This window comes from Ovis canadensis, chromosome 20 (genome assembly GCF_042477335.2).
Source record: "Ovis canadensis isolate MfBH-ARS-UI-01 breed Bighorn chromosome 20, ARS-UI_OviCan_v2, whole genome shotgun sequence".
In the NCBI taxonomy this organism is placed as follows: domain Eukaryota; kingdom Metazoa; phylum Chordata; class Mammalia; order Artiodactyla; family Bovidae; genus Ovis; species Ovis canadensis.
In genome coordinates, this window is record NC_091264.1 from 51,714,534 (window position 1) to 51,742,454 (window position 27,921).

General features: G+C 38.5%; 1 protein-coding gene across 4 annotated transcripts in view; it reads right to left on the bottom strand.

Annotated features, from left to right (window-relative positions):
* Window positions 1–27,921, bottom strand: part of CDKAL1 (CDK5 regulatory subunit associated protein 1 like 1) — a 608,618-nt gene that overhangs the window by 355,002 nt on the left and 225,695 nt on the right. The window lies entirely within an intron of this gene.

Consider the following 27,921-nt stretch of genomic DNA (forward strand, 5'->3'; position numbering starts at 1 on the left):
AAAAGTGGATGTTTCTCTGGAAATCTCTTCCTTTTTTGATGATTCAACGAATGTTGGCAATTTGATCTCTGGTTCCTCTGCCTTTTCTAAATCCAGCTTGAACATCTGGAAGTTCACAGTTCATGTACTGTTGAAGCTGGCTTAGGAGAATTTTGAGCATTACTTTGCTAGCATGTGAGATGAGTGGAATTGTACAGCAGTGTGAACATTCTTTGGCATTGCCTTTTTTTGGGATTGGAATGAAAACTGACCTTTTCCAGTCCTGTGGCTATTGCTGAGTTTTCCAGATTTGCTGGCATATTGAGTGCAGCATTTTCACAGGATTATTGTTTAGAATTTGAACTAGCTCAACTGGAATTCCATCACTTCCGCTAGCTTTGTTCGTAGTGATGCTTCCTAAGGCCCACTTGACTTTACATTTGAGGATGTCTGGCTCTAGGTGAATGATCACACCATCCTGGTTATCTGGGTCATGAAGATCTTTTTTGTATAGTTCTGTGTATTCTTGCCGCCTCTTCTCAATATCCTCTGCTTCTGTTAGGTCCATACTGTTTCTGTCCTTTATTGTGCTCATCTTTGCATGAAATGTTCCTTTGGTATCTCTCATTTTCTTGAGGAGATCTCTAGTCTTTCCCATTCTGTTGTTTTCCTCTTATTTCTTTGCACTGATCACTGAGGAAGGCCTTCTTATCTCTCCTAGCTATTCTTTGGAACTCTGCATTCAGATGGTATATCTTTCCTTTTTCCCTTTGTCTTTAGCTTCTTTTCTTTTCTCAGCTATTTGTAAGGCCTCCTCAGACAGCCATTTTACCTTATTGCATTTCTATTTCTCGGGGATGGTCTTGATCCCTGCCTCCTGTACACTGTCATGAACCTCCGTCCATAGTCCTTCAGGTGCTCTGTCTATCGGATCTAATTGCTTGAATCTAATTCACAATTCTACTGTATAATTGTAAGGAATTTGATTTAGGTCATATCTGAATGGTCTAGTGGTTTCCCCTACTTTCTTCAATTTAAGTCTGAATCTGACAATAAGGAATTTATGATCTGAGATACAGTCAGCTCCCGGTCTTGTTTTTGCTGACTTTATAGAGTGTCTCCATTTTTGACTGCAAAGAATATAATCAATCTGATTTCAGCATTGACCATCTGGTGATGTCCATTTGTAGAGTCTTCTCTTGTGTGGTTTAATACTTACCTTTCAGTTAGTTTAAAGAAACAAGCAAAAACATCCGGATAGCACACAGTACATTACATGTAATATCCACAAAATATGTTTGTGTCCTTGCCCATAACCTGGCCTCTAGAATCCTGAATTGAGACTAATTAAAATTTAAAATGTTAAACAGCCACATCAATAAGTACTTACTTATTAACTCATCACAATAAGGAAAAGCCACTGAGTTTTGTTTTACAAAAACAGGAACGGAACGAGATCAACATTTGTTAAAGAAATAACTAGAGAATGTTACAGGGTACATGAGGACCAGGATGGGTATCATGATAAAGGTCCAGGAAAATGCACCACCAGCACCAACAACAACCAAAAAAATCACTCAAGCCACCCATTTTTTTTTTTTTAAGTTTTCCAATGATACAATTTGATTAAATCTATTTGATTTTTTATAATACTTAATTTGGGTTTCAAAATACCACATTCAGTCTATTCACTTATATATGACATATTTAAATTATTTTCAAGAATAACATGAGAAAGAACATTCTCAACCTCTAAAATGAACCAGAATATAAGCTCTAAGGAAATGTAATGAGCCATGTTCCTCTTTTCTGTGAAGATGCTTTGTTAGGTAAAGACAGCAATTTGTGCTTGTGGGTAAACTTTGAATATAGTTTGCTGCTGGCTCATCACAATGCTGATTAATCTAGCACTGACAGTGCCAGCAGCAGATCCTAAAATTCACCTATAAAAACAAAAGTACAAAGAAGGCCTTATAATAAATAGAAAGGGAAGTAACAGAATATAGTATTTGGGTGAATGGTGAAAGTCGCTCAGTTGCGTCCAACTCTTGGCAAGCCCATGGACTGTATAGTCCATGAAATTCTCTAGGCCAGAATACTAGAGTGGGTAGCCTTTCCCTTCTCCAGGGGATCTTCCCAACCTAGGGATTGAACCCAGGTCTCCCTCATTGCAGGCGAATTCTTTACCAGCTGAGCTACAAGGGAAGCCCTGGGTGAGTGGAATACCCACCTTATTCACGTCCACCCAAAACCTGTGACCTTATTTGAAATATAATCTTAGCAGACATAATTAGGATGCCTTAAAAACCTGGATTCAGACGAGTCCTAATTCAATGACTAGTCCTTAAAACAACAGGGAAGTATAATCACACAAGAGAGTAAGTCACATGAAGATGAACAGAGATTAGACTTCTGTTTGGAAGGTGCATGGCCATGCCTACTCCTTGATTTTGGATTTCTGGCCTCTGAAACCAAGAAAGAATAAATTTGATATTTTAAGCTACCCAGTTTACTTTTTGATGGTTGCCCTAGGAGATTAATACAAATATGTGCACAGAAAACTGATCTCAATTGTGTTAAATTAACATGCAATTAATTACATACATAGCAACATATGAAATGTTGCCAAACTGTTAACAAAGCTTATCTCTGAGTGATAGACTAGCTGATTTTTATCTCGTTAGCTGTGCTTCTTCCAAATTTTGTGAATCATTTTTCAATAAACATGTTTACATCTTTAAATCAGAATAAAAGCCAATAAAGGAAAACTCCATAAAAAAAGGATACAAACACTCACCTAATCCGGAAGCAAAGCATAAAGGAAAAAACATGCAGAAGCAGAAAGGCCAAGAAAGAAATACTCATCAAAACAGGCAAATTTTAAAAATAAGAAACTACTTTGCAAAAACTTATCTAAATAATTTTAAAACTTCAGGTAAAACGAATTAACTTCTAGGAAAATACAAATTAGTAAAACTGATCCCAGAGAAGACATGAAGACAAAACACCCAATATCTGAGCAGACAATCGAAAGCATTCCTTCCACCGCTGAGTCTTGAGATGGCAGATGTTACAAGTGCGACATAAACTATTCCTCAACACAGCAAAACAAGTAAATTATCCGTACTTTTCTTCTTAAACAAACATAACAGTAATTCGGAAATCTGACAATTAAACCAAAACTGCAACCATTCCCAAGAATACTGGAGCAAAAACGCTAAATAAAACGCTGGCAAAAAGACTTTAGCTTCTGGCCAAGATGAAGTAATATAAAATCATATTTATTATGTGGCTTAGAATACATAAAAAAGCAAAATGGAGGAATATTGAATAAAGGAAGAAAAGAGAATGCAATCATATACTGCTATAAAGTTATTCACTTCAGTTCAGTTCCTCAGTCGTGTCCGACTCTTTGCAACCCCATGAATTGCAACACGCCAGGCCTCCCTGTCCATCACCAACTCCTGGAGTTCACTCAAACTCACGTCCGTCAAGTCTGTGATGCCATCCAGCCATCTTGTCCTGGGTCGTCCCCTTCTCCTCCAGCCCCCAATCCCTCCCAGCATCAGGGTTTTTTCCAATGAGTCAACTCTTCGTATGAGGTGGCCAAAGTACTGGAGTCTCAACTTCAACATCAGTCCTTCCAATGAACACCCAGGACTGATCTCCTTTAGGATGTACGGGTTGGATCTCCTTGCAGTCCAAGGGACTCTCAAGAATCTTCTCCAACACCACAATAGTCCAACTCTCACATCCATACATTACCACAGGAAAAACCATAGCTTTGACTAGACGGACTTTGGTTGGCAAAGTAATAGCTCTGCTTTTTAACATGCTGTCTAGGTTGGTCATAACTTTTCTTCCAAGGAGTAAGAGTCTTTTCATTTCATGGCTGCAGTCACCATCTGCAGTGATTTTGGAGCCCCAAAAAATAAAGTCTGACACTGTTTCCACTGTTTTCCCATCTATTTGCCATGTAGTGATTGGACTGGATGCCATAATCTTCGTTTTCTGAATGTTGAGCTTTAAGCCAACTTTTTCACTCTCCTCTTTCACTTTCATCAAGAGGCTTTTTAGTTCCTCTTCAGTTCCTGCCATAAGGATGGTGTCATCTGCATATCTCAGGTTATTGATATTTCTCCTGGCAATCTTGATTCCAGCTTGTGCTTCTTCCAGCCCATCATTTCTCATGATGTACTCTGCACAGAAGTTAAATAAGCAGGGTGACAATATACAGCCTTGATGTACTCCTTTTCCCATTTGGAACCAGTCTGTTGTTCCATGTCCAGTTCTAACTGTTGCTTCCTGACCTACATATAGTTTTCTCAAGAGGCAAGTCAAGTGGTCTGGTATTCCCATCTCTTTCAGAAGTTTCCACAGTTTATTGTGATCCACACAGTCAAAGGCTTTCGCATAGTCAATAAAGCAGAAATAGATGTTTTTCTGGAACTCTCTTCCTTTTTCCATGATCAAGCAGATTTTGGCAATTTGAACTCTTGTTCCTCTGCCTTTTCTAAACCCAGCTTGAACATCAGGAAGTTCACAGTTCACGTATTGCTGAAGTCTGGCCTGGAGAATCTTGAGCATTACTTTACAAGCGTGTGAGATGAGTGCAGTTGTGCGGTAGTTTGAGCATTCTTTCACATTGCCTTTCTTTGGGATTGGAATGAAAACTGACCTTTTCAAGTCCCGTGGCCACTGCTGACTTTTCCAGACTTGCTAGCATATTGAGTGCAGCACTTTCACAGCATCATCTTCCAGGATTTGAAATAGCTCAACTGGAATTCCATCACCTCCACTAGTTTTGTTCATAGTAATGCTTTCTAAGGCCCACTTGACTACACATTCCAGGATGTCTGGCTCTAGATGAGTGATCACACCATCGTGATTATCTTGGTCATGAAGATCTTTTTGTACAGTTCTTCTGTGTATTCTTGCCATCTCTTTTTAACATCTTCTGTTTCTGTTAGGTCCATATCATTTCTGTCCTTTATCGAACCCATCTTTGCATGAAATTTTCCCTTGGTATTTCTATTTTTCTTGAAGAGATCTCTAATCTTTCCCATTCTGTTCTTTTCCTCTATTTCTTTGCATTGATCGCTGAGGAAGGCTTTCTTATCTCTCCTTGCTCTTCTTTGGAACTCTGTATTCAAACACTTACATATTTCCTTTTCGCCTTTGCTTTTCGTTTCTCTTCTTTCCACAGCTATTTGTAAGGCCTCCCCAGACAGCCATTTTGCTTTTTTGCATTTCTTTTCCACGGGGATGGTTTTGATCCCTGTCTCCTGCACTATGTCAGGAACCTCCATCCATAGTTCATCAGGTACTCTATCCATCAGATCTAATCCCTTAAATCTATTTCTCACTTCCACTGTATAATCATAAGGAATTTGATTTAGGTCATAATCTGAATGGTCTAGTGGTTTTCCTTACTTTCTTCAATTTAAGTCTGAATTTGGCAATAAGGAGATCATGATCTGAGCCACAGTCAGCTCCCAGTCTTGTTTTGCTGACTGTATAGAGCGTCTCCATCTTTGGCTGCAAAGAATATAATCAATCTGATTTTGGTGTTGACCATCTGGTGATGTCCATGTGTAGAGTCTTCTCTCATGTTGTTGGAAGAGGGTGTTTGCTATGACCAGTGCATTTTCTTAGCAAAACTCTATTAGCCTTTGCCCTGCTTTATTCCGCATTCCAAGGCCAAATTTGCCTGTTACTCCAAGTGTTTCTTGACTTCCTACTTTTGCATTCTAATCCCCTATAATGAAAAGGACATGTATTTTGGGTGTTAGTTCTAAAAGGTCTTGTAGGTCTTCATAGAACCATTCAACTTCAGATTCTTCAGTGTTACTGGTTGGGCCATAGACTTGGATTACTGTGATATTGAATGATTCGCCTTGGAAATGAACAGAGATCATTCTGTCGTTTTTGAGATTGCATCCAAGTACTGCATTTCAGATTCTTTTGTTGACCACGATGGCTACTCCATTTCTTCTAAGGGATTCCTGCCCGCAATAGCAGATATAATCTGAGTTAAATTCACCCATACCAGTCCATTTTCATTCGCTGATTCCTAGAATGTCGACGTTCACTCTTGCCATCTCCTGTTCCAATTTGCTTTGATTCATGGACCTAACATTCCAGGTTCCTATGCAATATTGCTCTTTACAGCATCGGACCTTACTTCTATCACCAGTCACATCCATAACTGGGATTGGTTTTGTTTTGGCTCCATACCTTCGTTCTTTCTGGAGTTATTTCTCCACTGATCTCCAGTAGCATATTGGGCACCTACTGACCAGGGGAGTTCCTCTTTCAGTATCCTATCATTTTGCCTTTTCATACTGTTCATTTTGCCTTCTCATACTGTTCATGGGGTTCTCAAGGCAAGAATACTGAAGTGGTTTGCCATTCCCGTTTCCAGTGGACCACATTCTGTCAGACCTCTCCACCATGACCCGCCAGTCTTGGGTGGCCCCACAGGGCATGGCTTAGTTTCATTGAGTTAGACAAGGCTGTGGTCCGTGTGATTAGACTGACTAGTTTTCTGTGATTATGGTTTGTGTGTCTGCCCTCTGATGCCCTCTCGCAACATCTACCATCTTACTTGGGTTTCTCTTCATCTGTATCTAAAATGGTATAACTTGGAATTATAGTAAACATAAATACTGCAAAGTGTGCAGAGCAACTACTAAGAAAATGGAACAAAAATAAAGGATAGAATTTAAAAAATCACATTTCATTCAAGAAGGCATGAGAAGAGGACAAATGGAATCAAAATGCATGTGATGATAGCAAACAGCAAAATGGGTGAATTAAATCCAGCACACCAATAACCACACTAAATGTGAGTGGTTTAAACATACCAATAAAAAGATGGGGGTCAGCATTTCCCATATATAAAAGCTAGACTTCGAGAAAACTACAGAACAACGTTTTACATGAAAATATGTTTTAAAATTCTTTGCAAACTTTAAGCAAGTTGAATCCAAAAATACATAAAATAATAATACTTCTTAACCATGTGAGATTTATACCAACCAGTAAAGCAAAGTTGGTTTAACATTTTAAAATCTTTTAATGTAATTCACCATACTAAGACTGTAAATGAATAAATATACACATGATCATCTCAATAAATGCAGAAAAAGCATTTGACAAAATTAAACATCCATTCATGATTAACATCCCTAGCAAATTTAGGAACAGAAGCAAATTCACTCAAGAACATAAAATCCACAATTAACAATAAAATTTGAATGTTGAAATTCTAATCCCTAAAAGTGATGGTTTTAGTAGGCGGGACTGTGGGGAGGGGAATAGGTCATGAGGGTGGGTCCTCATAAATGGAATTAGCACCCTTATAATTTTGAGGCTCCAGAGAGATTATGTGACCCTTCCACATGTGAGGACACAGCAAGACGGTGACGGCTCTGAGCCAAGAGGAAGACCCTCAGCAGAAGGTGACCATGCTAATACCTTGATCTTAGGCTGCTTAGCCTCCAGAGCTGTGAGCAATACAGTATTGTTGTTTATAAACTATTTAGTGGTATTTTGTTATACAGCCCAAACAGGCTAAGTACTGCTTAACAAAAGTAAGGTAACTAAAAATAAGCCTCCTGATATGGTGCAATAAGTAGTATATACCACTTGCTATGAAGTATTTTTGCCAAAATTCTAAATTCTGATCAAGTCTCTAGATCTAATTTCCAATTTACAGCAGAAACTGGGAAATAAAGAAACATATCAAATAACATGGTGAGGATATAATCAATAAAACCTAGAATGTGAGAAACTGGAGGACAAATGAAATGATTTCCTAAGATCAAAAAGAAAGAAAAAAACTAAAAAATTCTTAAAGAGAATGTGTGGATGGAGACGCTCTATATAGACAACAAAAACAAGACCAGGAGCTGACTGTGGCTCAGATCATGAACTCCTTATTGCCAAATTCAGACTTAAATTGAAGAAAGTAGGGAAAACCGCTAGACCATTCAGGTATGGCCTCAATCAAATCCCTTATGATTATACAGTGGATGTGAGAAACAGATTTAAGGGACTAGACCTGCCAGATAGAGTGCCTGATGGACTATGGAATGAGGTTCGTGACATTGTACAGGAGACAGGGATCAAGACCATCCCCATGGAAAAGAAATGCAAAAAAGCAAAACGGCTGTTTGGGGAGGCCTTACAAATAGCTGTGAAAAGAAGAGAGGCGAAAAGCAAAGGAGAAAAGGAAAGATATAAGCATCTGAATGCAGAGTTAAAAAGAATAGCAAGAAGAGATAAGAAAGCCTTCCTCAGCGATCAATGCAAAGAAATAGAGGAAAACAACAGAATGGGAAAGACTAGAGATCTCTTCAAGAAAAGTAGAGATACCAAGGGAACATTTCATGCAAAGATGGGCTCAATAAAGGACAGAAAATGTCTGGACCTAACAGAAGCAGAAGATATTAAGAAGAGGTGGCAAGAATACACAGAGGAACTGTACAAAAAAGATCTTCACAACCCAGATAATCATGATAGTGTGATCACTAATCTAGAACCAGACATCCTGGAATGTGAAGTCAAGTGGGCCATAGAAAGCATCACTATGAACAAAGCTAGTGGAGGTGATGGAATTCCAGTTGAGCTGTTTCAAATCCTGAAAGATGATGCTGTGAAAGTGCTGCACTCAATATGTCAGCAAATTTGGAAAACTCAGCCGTGGCCACAGGACTGAAAAAGGTCAGTTTTCATTCCAATTCCAAAGAAAGGCAATGCAAAAGAATGCTCAAACTACTGCACAACTGCACCCATCTCACATGCTAGTAAAGTAATGCTCAAAATTCTCCAGGCCAGACTTCAGCAATACGTGAACCGTGAACTTCCTGATGTTCAAGCTGGGTTTAGAAAAGGCAGAGGAAACAGAGATCAAATTGCCAACATCCTCTGGATCATGGAAAAAGGAAGAGAGTTCCAGAAAAACATCTATTTCTGCTTTATTGACTATGCGAAAGCCTTTGACCGTGTGGATCACAATAAACTGTGGAAACTTCTGAAAGAGATGGGAATACCAGACCACTTGACTTGCTCTTGAGAAATCTGTATGCAGGTCAGGAAGCAACAGTTGGAACTGGACATGGAACAACAGACTGGTTCCAAATAGGAAAAGGAGTACATCAAGGCTGTATATTGTCACCTTGCTTATTTAACTTCTATGCAGAGTACATCATGAGAAATGCTGGACTGGAAGAAACACAAGCTGGAATCAAGATTGCCAGGAGAAATATCAATAACCTGAGATATGCAGATGACACCATCCTTATGGCAGAAAGTGAAGAGGAAATAAAAAGCCTCTTGATGAAAGTAAAAGAGGAGAGTGAAAAAGTTGGCTTAAAGCTCAACATTCAGAAAACGAAGATCATGGCATCTGGTCCCATCACTTCATGGGAAATAGATGGGAAAACAGTGGAAACAGTGTCAGACTTTATTTTGGAGGGCTCCAAAATCACTGCAGATGGTGACTGCAGCCATGAAATTAAAAGACGCTTACTCCTTGGAAGAAAAGTTATGACCAACCTAGATAGTATATTCAAAAGCAGAGACATTACTTTGCCGACTAAGGTCCGTCTTGTCAAGGCTATGGTTTTCCCTGTGGTCATGTATGGATGTGAGAGTTGGACTATGAAGAAGGCTGAGTGCCGAAGAATTAATGCATTTGAACTGTGGTGTTGGAGAAGACTCTTGAGGGTCCCTTGAACTGCAAGGAGATTCAATCAGTCCATTCTGAAGCAGATCAATCCTGGGATTTCTTTGGAAGGAATGATGCTAAAGCTGAAGCTCCAGTACTTTGGCCATCTCATGAGAAGAGTTGACTCACTGGAAAATGACCCTGATGCTGGGAGTGATTGGGGGCAGGAGGAGAAGGGGACGACCGAGGATGAGATGGCTGGATGGCATCACGGACTCAATGGACATGAGTCTGAGTGAACTCTGGGAGTTGGTGATGGACAAGGAGGCCTGGCGTGCTGTGATTCATGGGGTCGCAAAGAGTCAGACACGACTGAGTGACTGAACTGAATGGCCTGGGCATTACTTTACTAGAATGTGAGATGAGTGCAATTGTGTAGTAGTCTGAGCATTCTTTGGCATTGCCTTTCTTTGGGATTGGAATGAAAACTGACCTTTTCCAGTCCTGTGGCCACTGCTGACTTTTCCAAATTTGCTGGCATATTGAGTGCAGCACTTTCACAGCATCATCTTTCAGGATTTGAAACAGTTCAACTGGAATTCCATCACCTCCACTAGCTTTGTTCATAGTGATGCTTTCTAAGGCCCACTTGACTTCACATTCCAGGATGTCTGGCTCTAGGTGAGTGATCACACCATCATGATTATCTTGATCATGAAGATCTTTTTGTACAGTTCCTCTGTGTATTCTTGCCACCTCTTCTTAATATCTTCTGTTTCTGTTAGGTCCATACCATTTCTGTCCTTTATCGAGCCCATCTTTGCATGAAATGTTCTCTTGGTATCTCTTCTAAAGGAGGTCAGCCCTGGGTGTTCCTTGGAAGGAATGATGCTAAAGCTGAAACTCCAGTACTTTGGCCACCTCATGTGAAGAGTTGACTCATTGGAAAAAACTCTGATGCTGGGAGGGATTGGGGGCAGCAGGAAAAGGGGACGACCGAGGATGAGATGGCTGGGTGGCATCACGGACTCGATGGACATGAGTTTGAGTAAACTCCGGGAGATGGTGATAGACAGGGAGGCCTAGTGTGCTGCGATTCATGGGGTCGCAAAAAGTCGGACACGACTGAGTGACTGAACTGAACTGAATGGCCTGGGCTGACATCTGGGAATGATGTCAGTGTCCGTCTTCTCCCACTTGGAAACTTTGGGGTTATAAAATCAGAATGTTATGCCTTCTTTTTCTGCAGTATGGAACTGCCCCTTGTATTCAGCAAAGCAGTATGTAGGTTGGGGTCTACTTAATTGAATGGTTTAAAAATTTAGTAAAAAACTGAGGCTGAGGCTTCACTGTGTCAATGTAGCATCCACACTCTTGACTATGGCGGTGAAATAGTCAACACAGGTGAAGGCTAAAATAAGCTGTATATGGAGTAGGTAGGCAAGGCTTCCTGCTGAGATGAGAAGACTGTACCTGTTCTGTCTCCTAGCCTTAGTCCTTCTATGAACTGAAGTAAAAGCCGTATTAAATTAAACTCACTTGAGTCTTATGAGTCTGATAGCCAACTTGGACATTTAACACCAGTGCTGTAATGTTAGATATTTCAACTAAAGGCATTTGAGGATCTCCTTCAGGTCCTGATTCAAAAGAACCAACTGTGAAGATGGTTGGTGAAGAGCAGGAAAAGAATGAGCAAGGGCATCAGCGGAAAGTTATGTATTTGTTGATAGTAAGGAAATTTATTAATTTTATTTTAGGTGTAACAATGATATTAGATTAGTCTCTCTTTCCCTTCCCCTCCACATAAGGAAAAAGAATGAACAAGATCTTTTCTTCAGAGATATATAACTGATATACTTACCAATTAATTGAGACAATGTTTGAAACTTGCTCTAAAATAATCAAGTTGAGCAAGTGCAGACAAGGGGCGGGGGGTGGTGGGAGGCACATGAAATAATAGATTGCCCATTAGTTGGTAATCATTGCAGCCTGGTGAATGCTTCAGGGTTCATTATATTACCTTTTTTTCTATATGCTTAAAACTTTCCATAATGAAAAAATAAATAAATAAAGGAAATGTGGAAGAGTACAGGTAGAAAAATGGGACACAAAATAAAGGATAACTATCAGCCTATAGCGATGTCTACCTGTAAGCAAGTTTGTTGTTGTTTAGTTGCTAAGTCATGTCTGACTCTTTTGTGACCCCATGGACTGGAGCCTGCCACATTCCTCTGTCCATGGAATTTTCCAGGCAAGAATACTGGAATAGGTAGCCATTTCCTTCCCAGGGACACTGCAGACCCAGGGACGGAACATGCATCTCCTGCTTGGCAGCCAGATTCTTTACCACTAGACACCAGGGAAGCCCTGGAAATTTAGATGCACCTTTAAACTGACTTGCTGCATTCCCTTTCTTTTTGAATTTGTTAATTTTTTTTCATATGACAAGATTGGAATACTAAACATAGTTAATATTGTTGAGTAATTTCATAAGATCTCAAAAATAAAATTACCTTTCTTCAGGGAGTTACACTCTTAAAAGAAAAAAAAAATATCTAAAAGGGACAAGTCAAACCAGTCCCCAAATTTCTGTCACTCTTTAAGAACCAGAGCAACTCATCTACAAGTGTCCTTTCTCCCTTTCTAAAATGTATTTATTCTTCAATTGTTAATCCTCTATTTCGCTGATTTCACTGAGTTCAACTGAACAAATATTTACTGAGTATTCACTAGAATGAGGCATTCTGATGAGAGCAGATAAGAACAAAAAGAAGTGTGTTGCCTCCTCGAGCCAGTGCTTCATCTCACATACTCCAGATGCAAAAATATCAATACATTAAATTCTCTGCTCACACTTGGCTATTGAAGAGGTATTACTACTCAGCACACTGAATTTCTAATTTACTTTTTCAAAAAAGGGCAAAAATAAAAGTTAAAAATCACTTGTGATATGAAGTAAAACAACTTTTTGTAACATATTATTTTAAGCTAAAAAAAGCACAGCTACCAGATGCTGACTAATAGCTTGAAATACACACTGTATTATGGAAGGAATGTGTGTATGTGTGTGGGGAGTGTGTGTGGGGACTATGTAAGGAATGGCCCTATGGGTGATGGCTGGGACTGGGAGCCCCAGCGCTAGCTGAATAGTCTTAATTAGGAAATACTGACCTTAGATGTCTGTTACAGTAAGTTGTTTTGGAAAGAGTCCTCAGGCAAAAAAGATCACAGATTTTGTTATGCTTTCCACTATAAACAAGTTTTTGCTTTCCCCCTGATAAAAACACTGTGGTTTCTGCAAGCAACACTGGTGAAGCAAAATGCATGTATGCCTTTTGCCTTCAAAAAAGATCTTCTAGATGCTACTTCAAGTACTGTAGCTGAGAATTAAAGGTGTGGGTAGTGAAAGAGAATTCTATCATGTAGTCAAGAAAATACTGTGAAATATTCCTCGTAGTATAAAATCAAAGACCGGTAGTTACTTAGTGACAAGAGTCTGTGTTTTAGAAACTCCATGAAAAACAAGCATTGTTTCAAAACAGAAAACATAGTAGAAAGACATACTTATTTCCTACAGGATTACAGAGTACCTTTAAAACAATATCCTTGGTTTCTACCATCATCTTATGCAAGTAACAGCATATCTAGTCCTGGTTTCTCTCCTGAAACCCAGACCCAAATTTTCAACTGGCTCCTGAAAATCTCCCCCAGGCACCCCAAACACAGAGCCAAAACTCAACTGCTCATCTTTGTCTCACCACCAAACGTCTTCTCTTGACCTATCTGCAAGAACATCAGAGCAATGTCCCGCCAGAAACCATGGGTTGCTCCTGCCACCATGGGTAGCATCATGTCTCCTGTTACCAAGATTACCTCTCCTCATTCAATCAGCAAATAAACACATGGAACACTTTTTCTACAATAAAGGGCCAGACAGCAAATATTTTTTTAGGCCAAGCTTTCCAGGCCAAAAGGCAATATCGAGGTCAATATGTAAGTACTTATATAAAAAATTGATTCTGTTAATAACAAAACTAATCAATACATTAATGTATTAATGTAATAAAAGTATATTAATAAGAAGAGTGACATTCTTTCCTTATGAGAGAGAACATTTTACTTAATTTCAAAGTTAATGTCCCCTTATCATCAAAATCAACTACAAATGTTCATTTGTTAAGACTGACATGTGATGAGACTTTATTTTACCTTTGAAAACATCTTTTCACACAGATAAGTTAAGCCGCTCAGTCATGTCCGACTCTTTGCGACCCCATGGACTATAGCCCACCAGGCTCCTCCATCCAGGGGATTCTCCAGGCAAGAATACTGGAGTAGGTTGCCATTTCCTTCTCCAGGGGATCTTCCTGACCCAGGGATCAAACCCAGGTCTCCCGTATTAGAGGCAGATGCTTTAACCTCTGAGCCATCAGGAAAGCCCCTGAGGGGTTTTCACACAGATAGGTAATGGCAAAATACCAAGAACCACACATAAGGATGATTTTAATTGAGCACACTCATCACTTGGAAGGCATCTACAGAATTCTATTCTTGGTATTTGCCTTTTAGTTTGTCATTTACAAGACAGATGAATCCTTTTCAATGAAGATCAGATGGGAGCTCCTCACTACACATTCAAATGGATTTTGAAGTATGGAAATTTCCTTAGCTCTGACACTGTGGTCCAAAAAAATGCTGCTAGGATGGTAGCTGGAGATCAAAAGATGTATCTGCTACAAAACCTGTGGGGAATGGAGAGTGTGCTTCCTGGTTTAAGTTCTGATGGCACATGAAGCAAAGAGGAGGTGGAGATTACTTGGGATGTGAACATTAGTTGCAAACAATGAATTTACTATCGTGTAAGCTTTACATGTAAGTTCCATTTTACCTTTTCATTTTAAGAAATATTATCGAATCTTTAGCAAAGATTTGTTATCTCCAAAGTCATTTAATGTTCAGCAATAGTAGGTAGGAGTGGTTCTCCCCATTCAAAAAATTTCAATTCCAGCCCCCATCTCAAAAAAAAAAAAAAAAAAAGTCACAGTACAACTTTGCCACTGCTAAGTAGCCAACTGCTGTGTAGAAAGGCAAGTCACTATATTTAGCTTTAGTTTCTGACAAAAATTCATGGAAATGAGAAAGGCTTAGTCTGTAAGACAAAACATGAAGTTCACCAATGACATCACTGGTGCAGTAATACATGCCAAGACTCAGATTATTTTCTTTAAATCTTATCTGCTGACGAATAAAACAATAAATAATGATATGCTTTACACGTCTTACAATTTCCCTTTGTAACTTCATCAAAGATTTGGACACATCTTCACAGATTCCATTTCAGCTCGTACTCAATGCTTTCTTACTTTCTCTGTAAAAAATTCTCACCTGTAGATCATTCCACACAGTCTATTCAAAGAGGCTCGTCCTTCCATCACCACAAATTCATCAGTGACTCCACTAATAAACCATAACCAAGCAGCATTAACAACATCTGTTGACTAATAAAAGACCCAGAGAAAACCACACAAAATCATTTGTCTTGCTTTTTAATTAACTCTTGATGTAGCATCCCACATCCTCAACTCTGAGCAACTGTTCTCACCTAACGTTTAACAAGTTTATTTTCACTGGATACACTTCCTTAGCGCTACAATCAAACATGATTTAATTAAGTTACTATTGATGAGCAGCTTTTCTTATTTGGCTAACAACAGTGCTCGTCAGAAACTTAATTTGCTTGCAGCCTCACTTTCATTTTTTCACTTCTCTAAAGAAACTCTGCTGTGAATAGATATTTTATGTTAAATTGCCAATTTTTCTGATTGCTGCTTTCCTGTGGATTGGGAAACCTGTGATGAGTGCTCCCTCTGGTTACGTCCAGGCATGTTGTATTCTTTCAGCACAGTGCCAGGGGATAATAAACACAACACTCTGCCACCTAATCTGGTAACAAAATTATCCTCACTACACTATATCTTTAAGAGTAAGACATTCAACATATACCTTTCTCTTGTTTGGGACGATGGCTATGCTCTGATCATCAAAAATATCAAAAATAAAACAACAGCAATACACATCTCAAAAACACTGCAGAATTAGTTATAACTGTAAATTGTAACATGCTGATCATCAGTGCAATATCCCACAGTAAGCCCCTGCTTTAGGAGACCCAAGACCACGCTCAGACGTGGTGACTCACTATCAGGGAGACTGCCGCACTCAGGACTATAGTTGATTCTAGCAATCGGCAAGAGAGAAACAACCTAAGTGAAGGCTGGAGGCATCATACAACAGGCTTCCTGTTTTCTCTCAGGAAGGGCCGTACAGAAAGCACTCCTTTCTCCAGCAGTGACACGGATAACACACATGGATGGTATTTTGGCATGTAAGACACGCTACGACCATGACATACAAGCCCACCCAAGGAGTGACCAGTCTGACACTCAAGTAGTAAAGGCTTTATTTACAGGAGAAAAATACAGAAACATGAGAACTCCATCACACACTTACTGCTGGTTCGTTGAAAAGAATAAGCCAATTTTCTGTAACTTATTCGGCAAAAAAGCAAACTTAGCAATCACCCTTAGTCAAAATTTAAGTCTACACAACCTAAGGGAATGCGGAGTGAAAAAAAAAAAAGCAAAACCAAAAACTGGTAACCCAATGAAGTCAATCAATGATGACACTTCTTAGAAAAGTAAGTTTTAAGAAGGGTATTAGAGGTTCAGATAAAGTGAATAAACCAGACTTTCTCAACCAGTGTGCCAAGATAACTAAGTAGTAGAAAAAATAATCTAAGTGATCACTTTCTCACTTCTCCCAAGACTCGTACATGGCTATGTACCCATCCAGATGCCCAGGAGAGATCCATGAACCACAGTGAATGCCTGCAACATTTGGGTTGTAAGTTTAGGCTTAATTCTCTCAGCACAAACTGAGAAAGGCTGGAATACATGGCCAAGTCAGGAAACAGTGACACTTGAAAATGAAAACACACCATTACTGGGTCTTAAAATCTTTTTTGAGAGCATCTGCATGCTAGTTGCTATTAGCATACAGGCACTAAGTATACAAACACATAAACCAACAGGAATAAATGTAAGGTACAAATTAGAACCAGAAATATTGACAGAAAAGGCAAATAATGAGTCAATAAAAGAGGAACACAAGGATATGTGAGGTCTGGAGCTGCTGTGAAGGTTCTCACTCATCACACGAAAATCTTAGGTCTCAATAGCTTTGTTAATCCATGCAATCCAACCCACTTCGTATAGTCACTGTTTTCCATTGTTTATTAGGCAAATATTAATGGCCAAAGCGATACCACTTTCTGGTGTTTTGATCTATATTTAGCTCAACACAAGCTAAAATAAAGTAACATTTTTATGATGTCTTGCAGACTACAAATGCTTCTAATCCTCCCACCAACCTTCAAAATCCTAAAGGTGAAGATCTACCACCTGTCAAAGTGGCTTCTGTTTGTCATGAACCAAATTTTCCAAAAGTGAGTGTGACAGGCAAGCCACCAGACCTCAGGCTATTGAGTGTCCTGTGGGCCTCAGCTTCATCACCTGTGAAAAAGAGATTTTGAATCTCTAAAATCTTTTCTGGCTCTAACAGTCTCTGAATATATAAATCTGCCAAAAGGATTTTTAATTATCCAAGAATAGATTCGTATTAAGTAGGTGTGTGGGCAGTTGGTATTTGGCCATAGGGCTACAAATAATAAAGAAAATTTTAAATAGTTTGCAGAGTCTATCCCTAATTAAAAGGTTTTATTTTTTCCATCCCGTATTTAAAAGGAGGCCTCAGACCATTCTCATTAATTGGCAAAAGATCTTAGGCAGTATAACCCATTACTAAATAGCTTAAATGAAACTGCTGTTCAAAATGCAAACTATCATGTTACTCTATGACCCATCCAAACATTTGGCAAGGAAATGTTACAAAGGACAAATCCATATGTTTACAATAGACATTTTTAAGTTAGACTAGTTCTTCCTCATCTAGTATATCAAAATAAGGAGGCTATTAGTAAAACATCATAATTATATAAAAGCCAAAGATGTGGGTTCTAGTCTGGTTGGCTAACTGGCTGGCTTTCTTTCATCCACACAAAATGGTTTGAATGGTTCAGTAATCCGATTACCCAAAATGCCTATGTTGTTTTAGAAAGAATAATGGTGATAATGATAACAATCTCTTATATAGCAATTATATTTACCAGATGCTTGTCTAAGCTATATATATACAGAGATATACTTAATCCTCACAACAATCCTATGAAACATATTATTTTCATTATTATTCCTACTTTAGAGATGAGAAAACTAACAATGAAACCTGCCCAGAATTACATAGTCAAGCACTGAAGCCAAGATTTAGACCCAAGAAGTTTGGCTCCAGAATTATAATCCTAACACTAGGCCTAACAGGCCTCTTTAATAAAATGAGGCTGCAAATTTTAGCTATATCTATACTAAGGTGGTAGTTCTGGGCACATAATTTAATCTCTCCAACCTCAGTTTCTCTAAAACGGGAAGTGAAACGTGTACCTCTTGTTAGCATTGTAAATGACAATATTTTGGAAAGCAATGAGTTTATATTCCAAAATCCATAAAAAGGTTAACCTTGACATAACAATTCCACTTCTGTAAATTCACCCTAATGAATTTATGAATGTATTTGAAAATCTATGCTCTTTAATATGTAGTAGTACAAGTTAGACATGTCAAAGCTAACTGCACTTAAGACCAACAGTGTGCTCAGTCACTCCAGTCATGTCCGACTCTGTGTGACGCCATGGACTGTAGCCTGACAGCCTCCTCTGTCCACAGGATTCTCTAGGTAAGAATACTGGAGGGGGTTGCCTTGTCCTCCTGACCCAGGTTTCCTGCATCCCCTGCATTGCAGGGGGATTCTTTACCCCCTAAGCCACCTGGGAAGCCCATCAGAGCACCTGGGAAGACCATCAGAGTAAAAGAACAAGGACAAATTTATAAAGTACTATGTTCTAAAAAGAAGAGATAATCGAGCCCAGATCATACATAAAACCAACTTCCTGGCTGTTGTCACTGTATCTATCTCAATTCAGGAGAAAAGTGCTGCCAAGGTCCACTCTTCAGAAAAAAACAATAAACAAACAAACAAAATACTAATAATTCCATATCAGATGTAGAGAAAAAATAGGACATTAGTGATTTCTTAGGACCAAACTATTCTAATAATCAAAGCACCTGGGAAGCCCCCATGGTAATGATACCTCAAATGAAAAGACAGGAGACATAAAAGGTGGGAGAATGGGAAGGGAACAAAGAAATAATTTAAAGATAATAAAGAGACTATAAGACAAATCAGAAAATACAGACATGACAGAATCAATTAATTAAAGTTGTCTAGGATATATCTTTAAGATACAAACAAAAAAGATAATGAAACTAAAAAATTAGGCAAGTCACAGTGATGCTGTTTCAAATAAGCATTTTTAAAATATATCAGAAAAGTACTCTACATATGAATTTTACCCACATTTGGGTTCTGAATTAGGGTTTACAAAAATAAGATAACCCAATTATAACTTTATAAAAAGAAGAAATCCTGAAATATCTGTATTATTCTTATTTTTATCATTCACCTTTGAAAATCTATCACTGAATTTAAAGTTAGTGGAGTATTAAATTGTATTAGTCATATTGCAAATAGAAAATTTAACAGCAAAGTCACAATAAAATTAAGAAGTTATTATTCAAAATATTAGTGTAAAAAGCAAAATATGTAAGTTTAAGTCAACTCAGTTACACATAAGACTTGCAGTATGCCAGTCACCATGTAGCAACCATCAGGTGTCACTAAATATTACTAAATTTGCTTTCAGCACCAATAGAACCTCATTCTCACTCTCTCCTCATAGGCATTGGACACAGTGATATTTTTTTTAAACGTGAAAAAAAAATGTGGGGAATTCCCTGGGAGCCTAATGGTTAAGCCTTGATGCTTTCATTGCCAGGGCTTGGGTTCAATCCCTGTTCAGGGAACTAAGATCCTACAAGCCATGAAATGCAACAATAGAAAAATACGTGAACATTTTTCAAAATTTTGTTTGCTTTTATTGTTATTGTTTTGCTTCTTACTTTGCATGTTATTGACAATTATGGTAGTAAAATGGAAAAATAAACATAATAGTAGAAATAAGAATGAGAGAGAAGTTGGAAGAAGCAAAAAGGGGTCTTAACAGTTTCATTCTTTAGAAGTGAAATCAGGTGTTTCACAGAGTAGGCAGAGGATCAACATTCAAAAGATCACAGGTTTCCTGAATTCCAGACTGAAAACAGATGACACAATTCTCAACAGTAATCAGTTTACCAAAGAGGCCTACCCAGTTGACTTGTTACAAAAGTGATATCCTACTGTTGTACAAATCCGTTTTCAGCCATCATATATGAGACAAGTTCTGTTCTATTCATTCTTTATTTTTGCAGCCATTTCTAGGCACACAGCTCTATGTCTCACATATTAAAAAAAAATCTAATGATTATTATATTCAATGAAGATTAAAACAGGGTTACTTATCAGTTAACTAAACTACATTAGTAATAAAAGACTCATGGGCCAGTGATAAAATAGGTAAACCTTGTTTCTTTCACTGCATTTAGTAGAGGATTTGATACATACAGACACCTGTAGATGTTTGCTGAATAACTGAACTGAAGAATAAACAAACGAATATATGAACAAACCAATGAATAAAGTATATGATCATCAGTAATGGCTAGGGATATTGTTCAGTCAGAAGGATTATCAGTCCGAAATAAATTGATCCATCCATACATACCTTGTTCCCAAAAATTTATAGGAGGGGTAGAGGAGAAAAACAGAGATGGGGCAAAGGAAGTGGGGAAGGAAGAGAACAGACTAAAAATCTCATTTCAGACAGTTTGTTTTCCTCAAGAGCAATAATGGAACAACATATAGAAGGTACTGTGCAAGGTACAAAGATTTTCTGAAATCTGCATTATCTCTCACCATTAATATTTTAAGGACAACTTAAAAGGAACCAAAAAATACACATTACAAATCACAGACCTATATACACTGTTTAAAAATAGAAAACCAGGATTTTAAAAGATGACCTCGCCTTAAATCCCATTTCCTTAGTGGATTTACAGAAAAACAGACATTCCTCAGAGATGACTTCATCAGATAAAGTAAAGGTCTTAACTACATGCACTACTGCCTTTTTAAAAAGCCAAACAAAACATTCTGCTTTGTTAGGGTTAGCAAAAATAAAACAACTGGTGTGCTACCCTGCTGAGATATAACAGAATAAAAATAAAGCAGTTTCAGAAATAAATATAAAATATATATTATTTTTGTATTGAAAAAACTGACAGGCTTTTATTACATATGTGTTCAATTATACTTCATTAAAGTTGAGCAACCCAAGTATTGGGGTTATTCTCCCCTTCCTGACAAGACTGGAAAACAAGTTTTCCTAAAGTAACAGGAAAACTGACAAATGGCAGTGCTTTGGGAACATCCATCATCCACTCCTATTGTGCCCTTTTACGTGCAGCCTGGACTTTCCAAGTGGCTCAGTGGTAATATGCCTACCAATGCAGGAGAGGCAGGTTCAAGCCCTGTGTGGGGAAGAGCCCTTGGAAAAGAAAATGGCAACGGACTCCAGTATTCTTGCCTGGGAAATCCTATGGACAGAGGATTCTGGTGGGCTACGATCCATGGGGTCGCAAAGAGTTGGGCACAGCTTAGCAACTAAACAGCAACAAAGTGCACCCTAACTCAAGCACTGATTTAAAAACCAACCAAACAAACAAACAACAACAAAACAAACAAAAAAAAAAAACAACCAACCAACCAGAGAGGAATGCATACTTATCACCCATCTCTAAATCTGTATGACTGAGCAGTCCTAGCCTTTACACATCAGAATAGGAATCTCAGATTCTGTCCCACTGGATAAACTTAATGTGTCTTAAGAGGTATCTGACACAGTAAAACCTAACAGCAGAAATTCTCCCAGTCCATCTTCACTTGACAGCCCATGTTTCCCATTCTCCTCATAAAATCACAGGGCCCAGCGCATCTTTTTTGAGTTTAGTTGACTATCCTGTAGACTGGCTTCACTTTCTGGTAACTAAACAACTATGGTTCCAATGCAAGGAAAAACAGAAAACTATGCTAGAAGCCAGTGAGCCTGTGGTTTACTGGGAAAAGAACTGGTTAGATGATGTGGTTTAAGTTACAATGCAGTCACTTACTCCTCCATGGTCTTAAGGAAACTGTAGTCTAGTGAAGTCAGAGGTCTAGCTTCTGTTTAGTTGTGACTGTTGTTGCTGTTCAGTCATCAAGTCAGATCCAACTCTTTGCGACCATGGACAGCAGGACGCTAGGCTTCCCTGTCCTTCACTATCTCCCAGAGTTTGCTTAAATTCATGTCTACTAAGTTGGTGATGCCATCCAACCATCTCATCCTCTGCTGTCCCTTTCTCCTCTTGCCTTTAATCTTTCCCAGCATCAGGATCTTTTCCAATAAGTTAGCTGTTCCCCTCAGGTTGCCAAAGTATTGGAGCTTCAGCATCAGTCCTTTCAATGAATATTCAGGGTTGATTTCCTTGAAGGTCAACTGGTTTGATCTCCTTGCAGTCCAAGAGACTTTCAAGAGTCTTCTCTAGAACCACAGTTTGGAAGCATCAATTCTTTGCATAGCAGTAAACAATTATCATTGCATGAACAGATACTACATGCTATGCACTGTGTTAACTACTTTAAATATATGATCACTTTAAATTCTTACAACACAATTATTACCCCCTTTTATAGGTGGGCCTATGGACTGCGTGCTGCAGTCCATGGGGTCGCAAAGAGTTAGACACAACTGAGCGACTGAACTGAACTGATAGATGAGAAAACTGAGATCTATAGAGGGGCTGAATAACATACAATATCACAAAGCAAATGATAAAATGATGAAGCCATATCTGAACCCAAGAAATCTCAAGCTCTCTCTTCTTAGCCTTTCTCCTACCATTCCCTTACTCAAAATACCACCACACTGATCCACTCATCATTCTCTGTATGAGACACTGCCTTTCACAAGTCAATACCACTGTTCATGGTAGTAGGAGGGGGTGCCTGCTTAAACTGCTTTTGAACCCACCTATGAAATACACTTTGAGAGACAGGATTCACTTTTCAGGGAAGCGCCTTCTAACTCATTCAAACAATCCATCATGCTCGTAAACAACTCTGTTCACTCCTGTACTGCTGTACTTACAACATTACCATTTAAATGTTTTGTGCTTGTTTCACTCTCTCTCCTGTGGAATTCTTAAGGGCAGACACCAAACTAACACACCTTTCAACTCTCTGCACTTAATAAATGTTCAGCCATGTTTGTTGAATAAATCAATGTCCAAAAACAGGGTTCTTCAGTTTTCTTAAAGAACAAATATAAAAGACTTCTATATATGAAATAAAATAATAACCCTTCTAAGCTATAAAAGCATGTGTAAGTATCTATAACTAATGTATATCCTCACTATACAATCTCCAAACCTGAAAAAAAATTGTGAACCATTCTATTCAATTAACTTTGAGGTTTCTTTAACGATGTATTGAAATTTGTTGTTCTTCAGTTGCTCAGTCATGTCTGACTCTTTGTGACCCCATGGACTGCAGCACACTAGGCTTCCCTGTTCTTCACTATCTCTCAGAATTTGCTCAAATCCATGTCCACTGAGTTGGTGATGCCATCCATCCATCTCATCCTCTGTCGTCCCCTATTCCTCCTGTCTTCAATCTTTCCCAGCATCAAGGTCTTTTCCAATGAGCCAGCTGTTTGTGTCAGGTGGTCAAAGTATTGGAGCTTCAGCTTTAGCATCAGTCCTTACAATGAATATCCAGGGTTGATTTCTTTTATGTCTTGATCTCCTTGGGGTTTAATCTCCTTGCTAAAATTTGAGTACTTTTAAATTTTGCTTTTTTATTCAAATTCAGAGCTCTTCTAGCTTCATCAAACTAAACAATTTTATTGATCAGAGAAATATAGTAAGGAAGATGCACTTTTTAGTTACAATGATGTTATAGACTGTAACATGCTAGAACTTGAAATGGCTTTTAAAAATCAGCCATTATATACAATTACTAAAAAAGTTATATATTCATTTCAAAGTTTATGTAAAATAATGATACATAAAAAAGAAGTTACAAAATTTAAGAACAAATCTCCACCCTAACACTGCCTCAAATTTTTAACTGGGCCACTTAAAGCCATTTATTAAACCTTGCATTTCAAAATCCTGCAACTTAATGATAATCATTTCACAGATTTAAGCCAATAGTGCCATCCACTGTTCTTATAAATGATCTTGCCCAAATACAGTTTTTATGATGCACTAAAAATAAGATTACTTTAAAATTTTATTTGCACAATAGTTAAGTGGAAATAAGGTATCTGGGGATTTCACTGAAGATATGAAAAAAAGCTGCAAATTTCAGGACAACTAGTTATGGGATAAAAGCAAAAATGTAACAAGTTCAAAATTGACATGAATGCTTCAATTTCACACATTTAATTTTTTGAGATAAGTTTCACTTCATTCATGGTCCAAATTAACATTTTTTCTCTACAAAACAATCATCTATAGCCAGAGAGAAATAATTAGAATTATATTCCAGCTCAGCCAAAGAACTTCCTGCATTTAAGTAATCCTGCTGTCACTGAAATACTAAAATGCTTATGAAGTGAATATTTTGAGTAACACTGCTATACAAGCTATGGGTGAGACTAAGATTAGGTGGTGTTTTTTTTTTTTCCATTTATTTATCAAACATTCACTTAAAACTCAACAAGTGAAACAGGAAGTTGAAGAGCTGATGATTCTCAGATAAACTCCTAACCTTAAATTCTAGTACCAGCACCTTTCCAGCCAAAAAAGTACAAAGGGAGAAGAGAAAGGATGGCGGGGGTGGCTTGGAGAATGCTGATAGAGAACAGGATACAGCAAGATCATAATACTACGGAAAACACTTATTGAAATGCCCATGATGTGTCAGGCTACGTCTACAGCACGTAGTATATGTCCAACTTACAAAAGAGATCTGCTCTTAGAAGTTACCCAACATAGCTGAGTCATGGAGCTAGAAAATAACAGTGTCTATGACTCTAAACCCCAAGCACAGAGGTCCCTTCGATGAACCATAAACTCTATCTTCTCTGGAATACACTGGAGCCACATTCCAGGCTCATTACTAAGAGTTATTTCCTGGCCTCCATAAGCTTGCAGAAGCACAATAATAATAACAGTTATCTACTGACTTCAGAGATGTGCCAAAAGAATAGTTACAACCTTCAGTTTCAAGATTCATGTGGCCCTGCTAGGACTTCTATAAGTTACTTTCGAAAACCCTAATGTCAAGGGTGTAACATAAAACTGTATGAGTTATTTTAAGCTACAACTGAGAACAGACTCCTTTTGCTAGTACTTAATTAGAAAGATTACCTTCCAGAGATAATTGATACATTTTAGCTGTCTTTTATCTTTGGTCAACAGCACAGGCTTTGCAAATTAGCATAATAAATGACAGAAATAAATTTTCATTTCTGAAAGTAATGGCTAACTACTAAACACAAGTGCTTACTGATCAGCATAAAAGATAGTAGAAATGGGATCACATTACTGAAATCAGCGACTCTCAAGATGAGCCAACTGGCTGAAACATTTTGCTAAAAGAGGGTAAAGAATCTTGCAACACCCTAGCTGAGATTGATATTTATCAAATTGTAGTGACAGACCAGGCTTTTGGTTTCCAACCTCTTGTGAACCAGTATTTTTGTAAAACACAATGAAAAGGAATTATAAGACATCAGAGCAACGTTAAACCATCTTAAAGTTTCTAAGGTGCCTGCTCTCAAGTTCTGTAATTGTCACAGACAAGCCATCCACAGTTGTTAACAAGCCAGCACTAGTCCACAGATCACACTTCAGGTAGCACTATCTTGGACCATTCAGTTCAGTCCAGTCCTGTTCAGTTCACTCACTCACTTACATCCAACTCTTGGCAACCCCTTGGATTGAAGCATGCCACGCTTTCCTGTCCATCATCAACTCCTGGAGCTTGCTCAAACCCATGTTCATTGAATCAGTGATGCCATCCAACCATCTCATCTTCTGTCGTCCACTTCTCCTCCTGCCCTCAATCTTTCCCAGCATCAGGGTCTTTTCAAATGAGTCAGTTCTTCCCATCAGGTGACCAAAGTATTGGAGTTTCAGCTTCAGCATCAGTCCTTCCAATGAATATTCAGGACTGATCTCCTTTAAGATGGACTAGTTGGATCTCCTTGAAGTCCAAGGGACTCTCAAGAGTCTTCTCCAACACCACAGTTCAAAAGCATGAATTCTTTGATGCTCAGCTTTCTTTATAGTTCAACCCTCACATCATAACATGACTAATGGAAAAACCACAGCTTTGACTAGATGGACCTGTATTAGCAGAGTAATGTCTCTGCTTTTTAATATGCTGTCTAGGTTGGTCATAGCTTTTCTTCTAGGAGTAAGCGTCTTTTACTTTCACGGCTGCTGTCACCAGCTGCAGCAATACCTTTTAAAGGAGGTCACCATTTTCTTCATTACCTTCACCATAGTTTGGTCTTAGGTCAAGCAATTGGGAAGGAACACAGTCCTGCCCATAAACAGAAAATTGGATTAAAGATTTACTGAGAACAGCCCCGCCCATCAGAACAAGACCCAATTTCCCCCTCAGTCAGTCTCTTCCATCAGGAAGCTTCCATAAGCCTCTTATCCTTATCCCTCAGAGGGCAGAAAGAATGAAAACCACAATCACAGAAAACTAATCAAACTGATCACACAGAGCACAGCCTTGTCTAACTCAATGAAACTATGATCCATGTCATGTAGGGCCACCCAAGATGGACGAGTCATGGTGGAGAGTTCTGACAAAACATGGTCCACAGGACAAGCGAATGGCAAACCACTTCAGCATTCTTGCCTTAAGAACCCCATAAACAGTACAAAAAGGCAAAAAGATATGACACCAAAAGATGAACTCTCCAGGTTGGTAGGGGCCCAATATGCCACTGGAGAAGAATACAGAACTCACTCCAGAAAGAATGAAGAGATGAACCAAAGTAAAAACAACGCAAAGTTGTGGATGCCACCTGTGATGGAAGTAAAGTGCGATGCTATAAAGAACAATGCTGCATAGGAACCTGGAATGTTAGGTCCATGAATCAAGGTAAATTGGAAGTGGTCAAAGAGGAGATGGCAAGAGTGAACATCAACATCTTAGGAATCAGTGAACAAAAACGGACTGGAACAGGCGAATTTAGTTCAGATGACCGTTATATCTACTACTGTGGGCAAGAATCCCTTAGAAGAAATGGAGTAGCCCTCACAGTCAACAAGAGTCAAAATGCAGTACTTGAGTGCAATTTCAAAAATGACAGAATGATCTGTTTGTTTCCAAGGCAAACCATTCAATATCACATTAATCCAAGTCTATGCCCCAACCAAGTAATGCTGAAGAAGCTGAACTTGAATGCTTTTATGAAAACCTACAAGACCTCCTAGAACTAACACCCCAAAACGATGTCCTTTTCATTACAGGGGACTTGAATGCAAAAGTAGGAAGTCAAGAGATACCGGGAGTAACAGGCAAATTTGACCTTGTAGTACAAGATGAAGCAGGTCAAAGGGTAACAGAGTTTTGCCAAGAGAACACACTGATCATAGTAAACACCCTCTTCCAACAACACAAGAGATGACACTACACAAGGACATCACCAGATGGTCAATACCAAAATCAGACTGATTATATTCTTTGGACTCAAAGATGGAGACACTCTATACAGTCTGCAAAAACAAGACCAGGAGCTGACTGTGGCTCAGATCATGAACTCCTTATTGCCAAATTCAGACTTAAAATGAAGAAAGTAGGAAAAACCGCTAGACCATTCAGGTATGACCTAAATCAAATCCCTTATGATTATACAGTGGAAGTGAGAAATAGATTCAAGGGATCAGAGCTGATAGACAGAGAGCCTGAAAAACAATAGACGGAAGTTTGTGATATTGTACAAGAGGTAGTGATCAAGACCATCCCCAAGAAAAAGAAATGCAAAAAGGCAAAATGGTTGTTTGAGGAGGCCTTACAAATATCTTTGAAAAGAAAAGAAGCTAAAGACAAAGGAGAAAAGGAAAGATATACCCATTTGAATGGAAAATTCCAAAGAA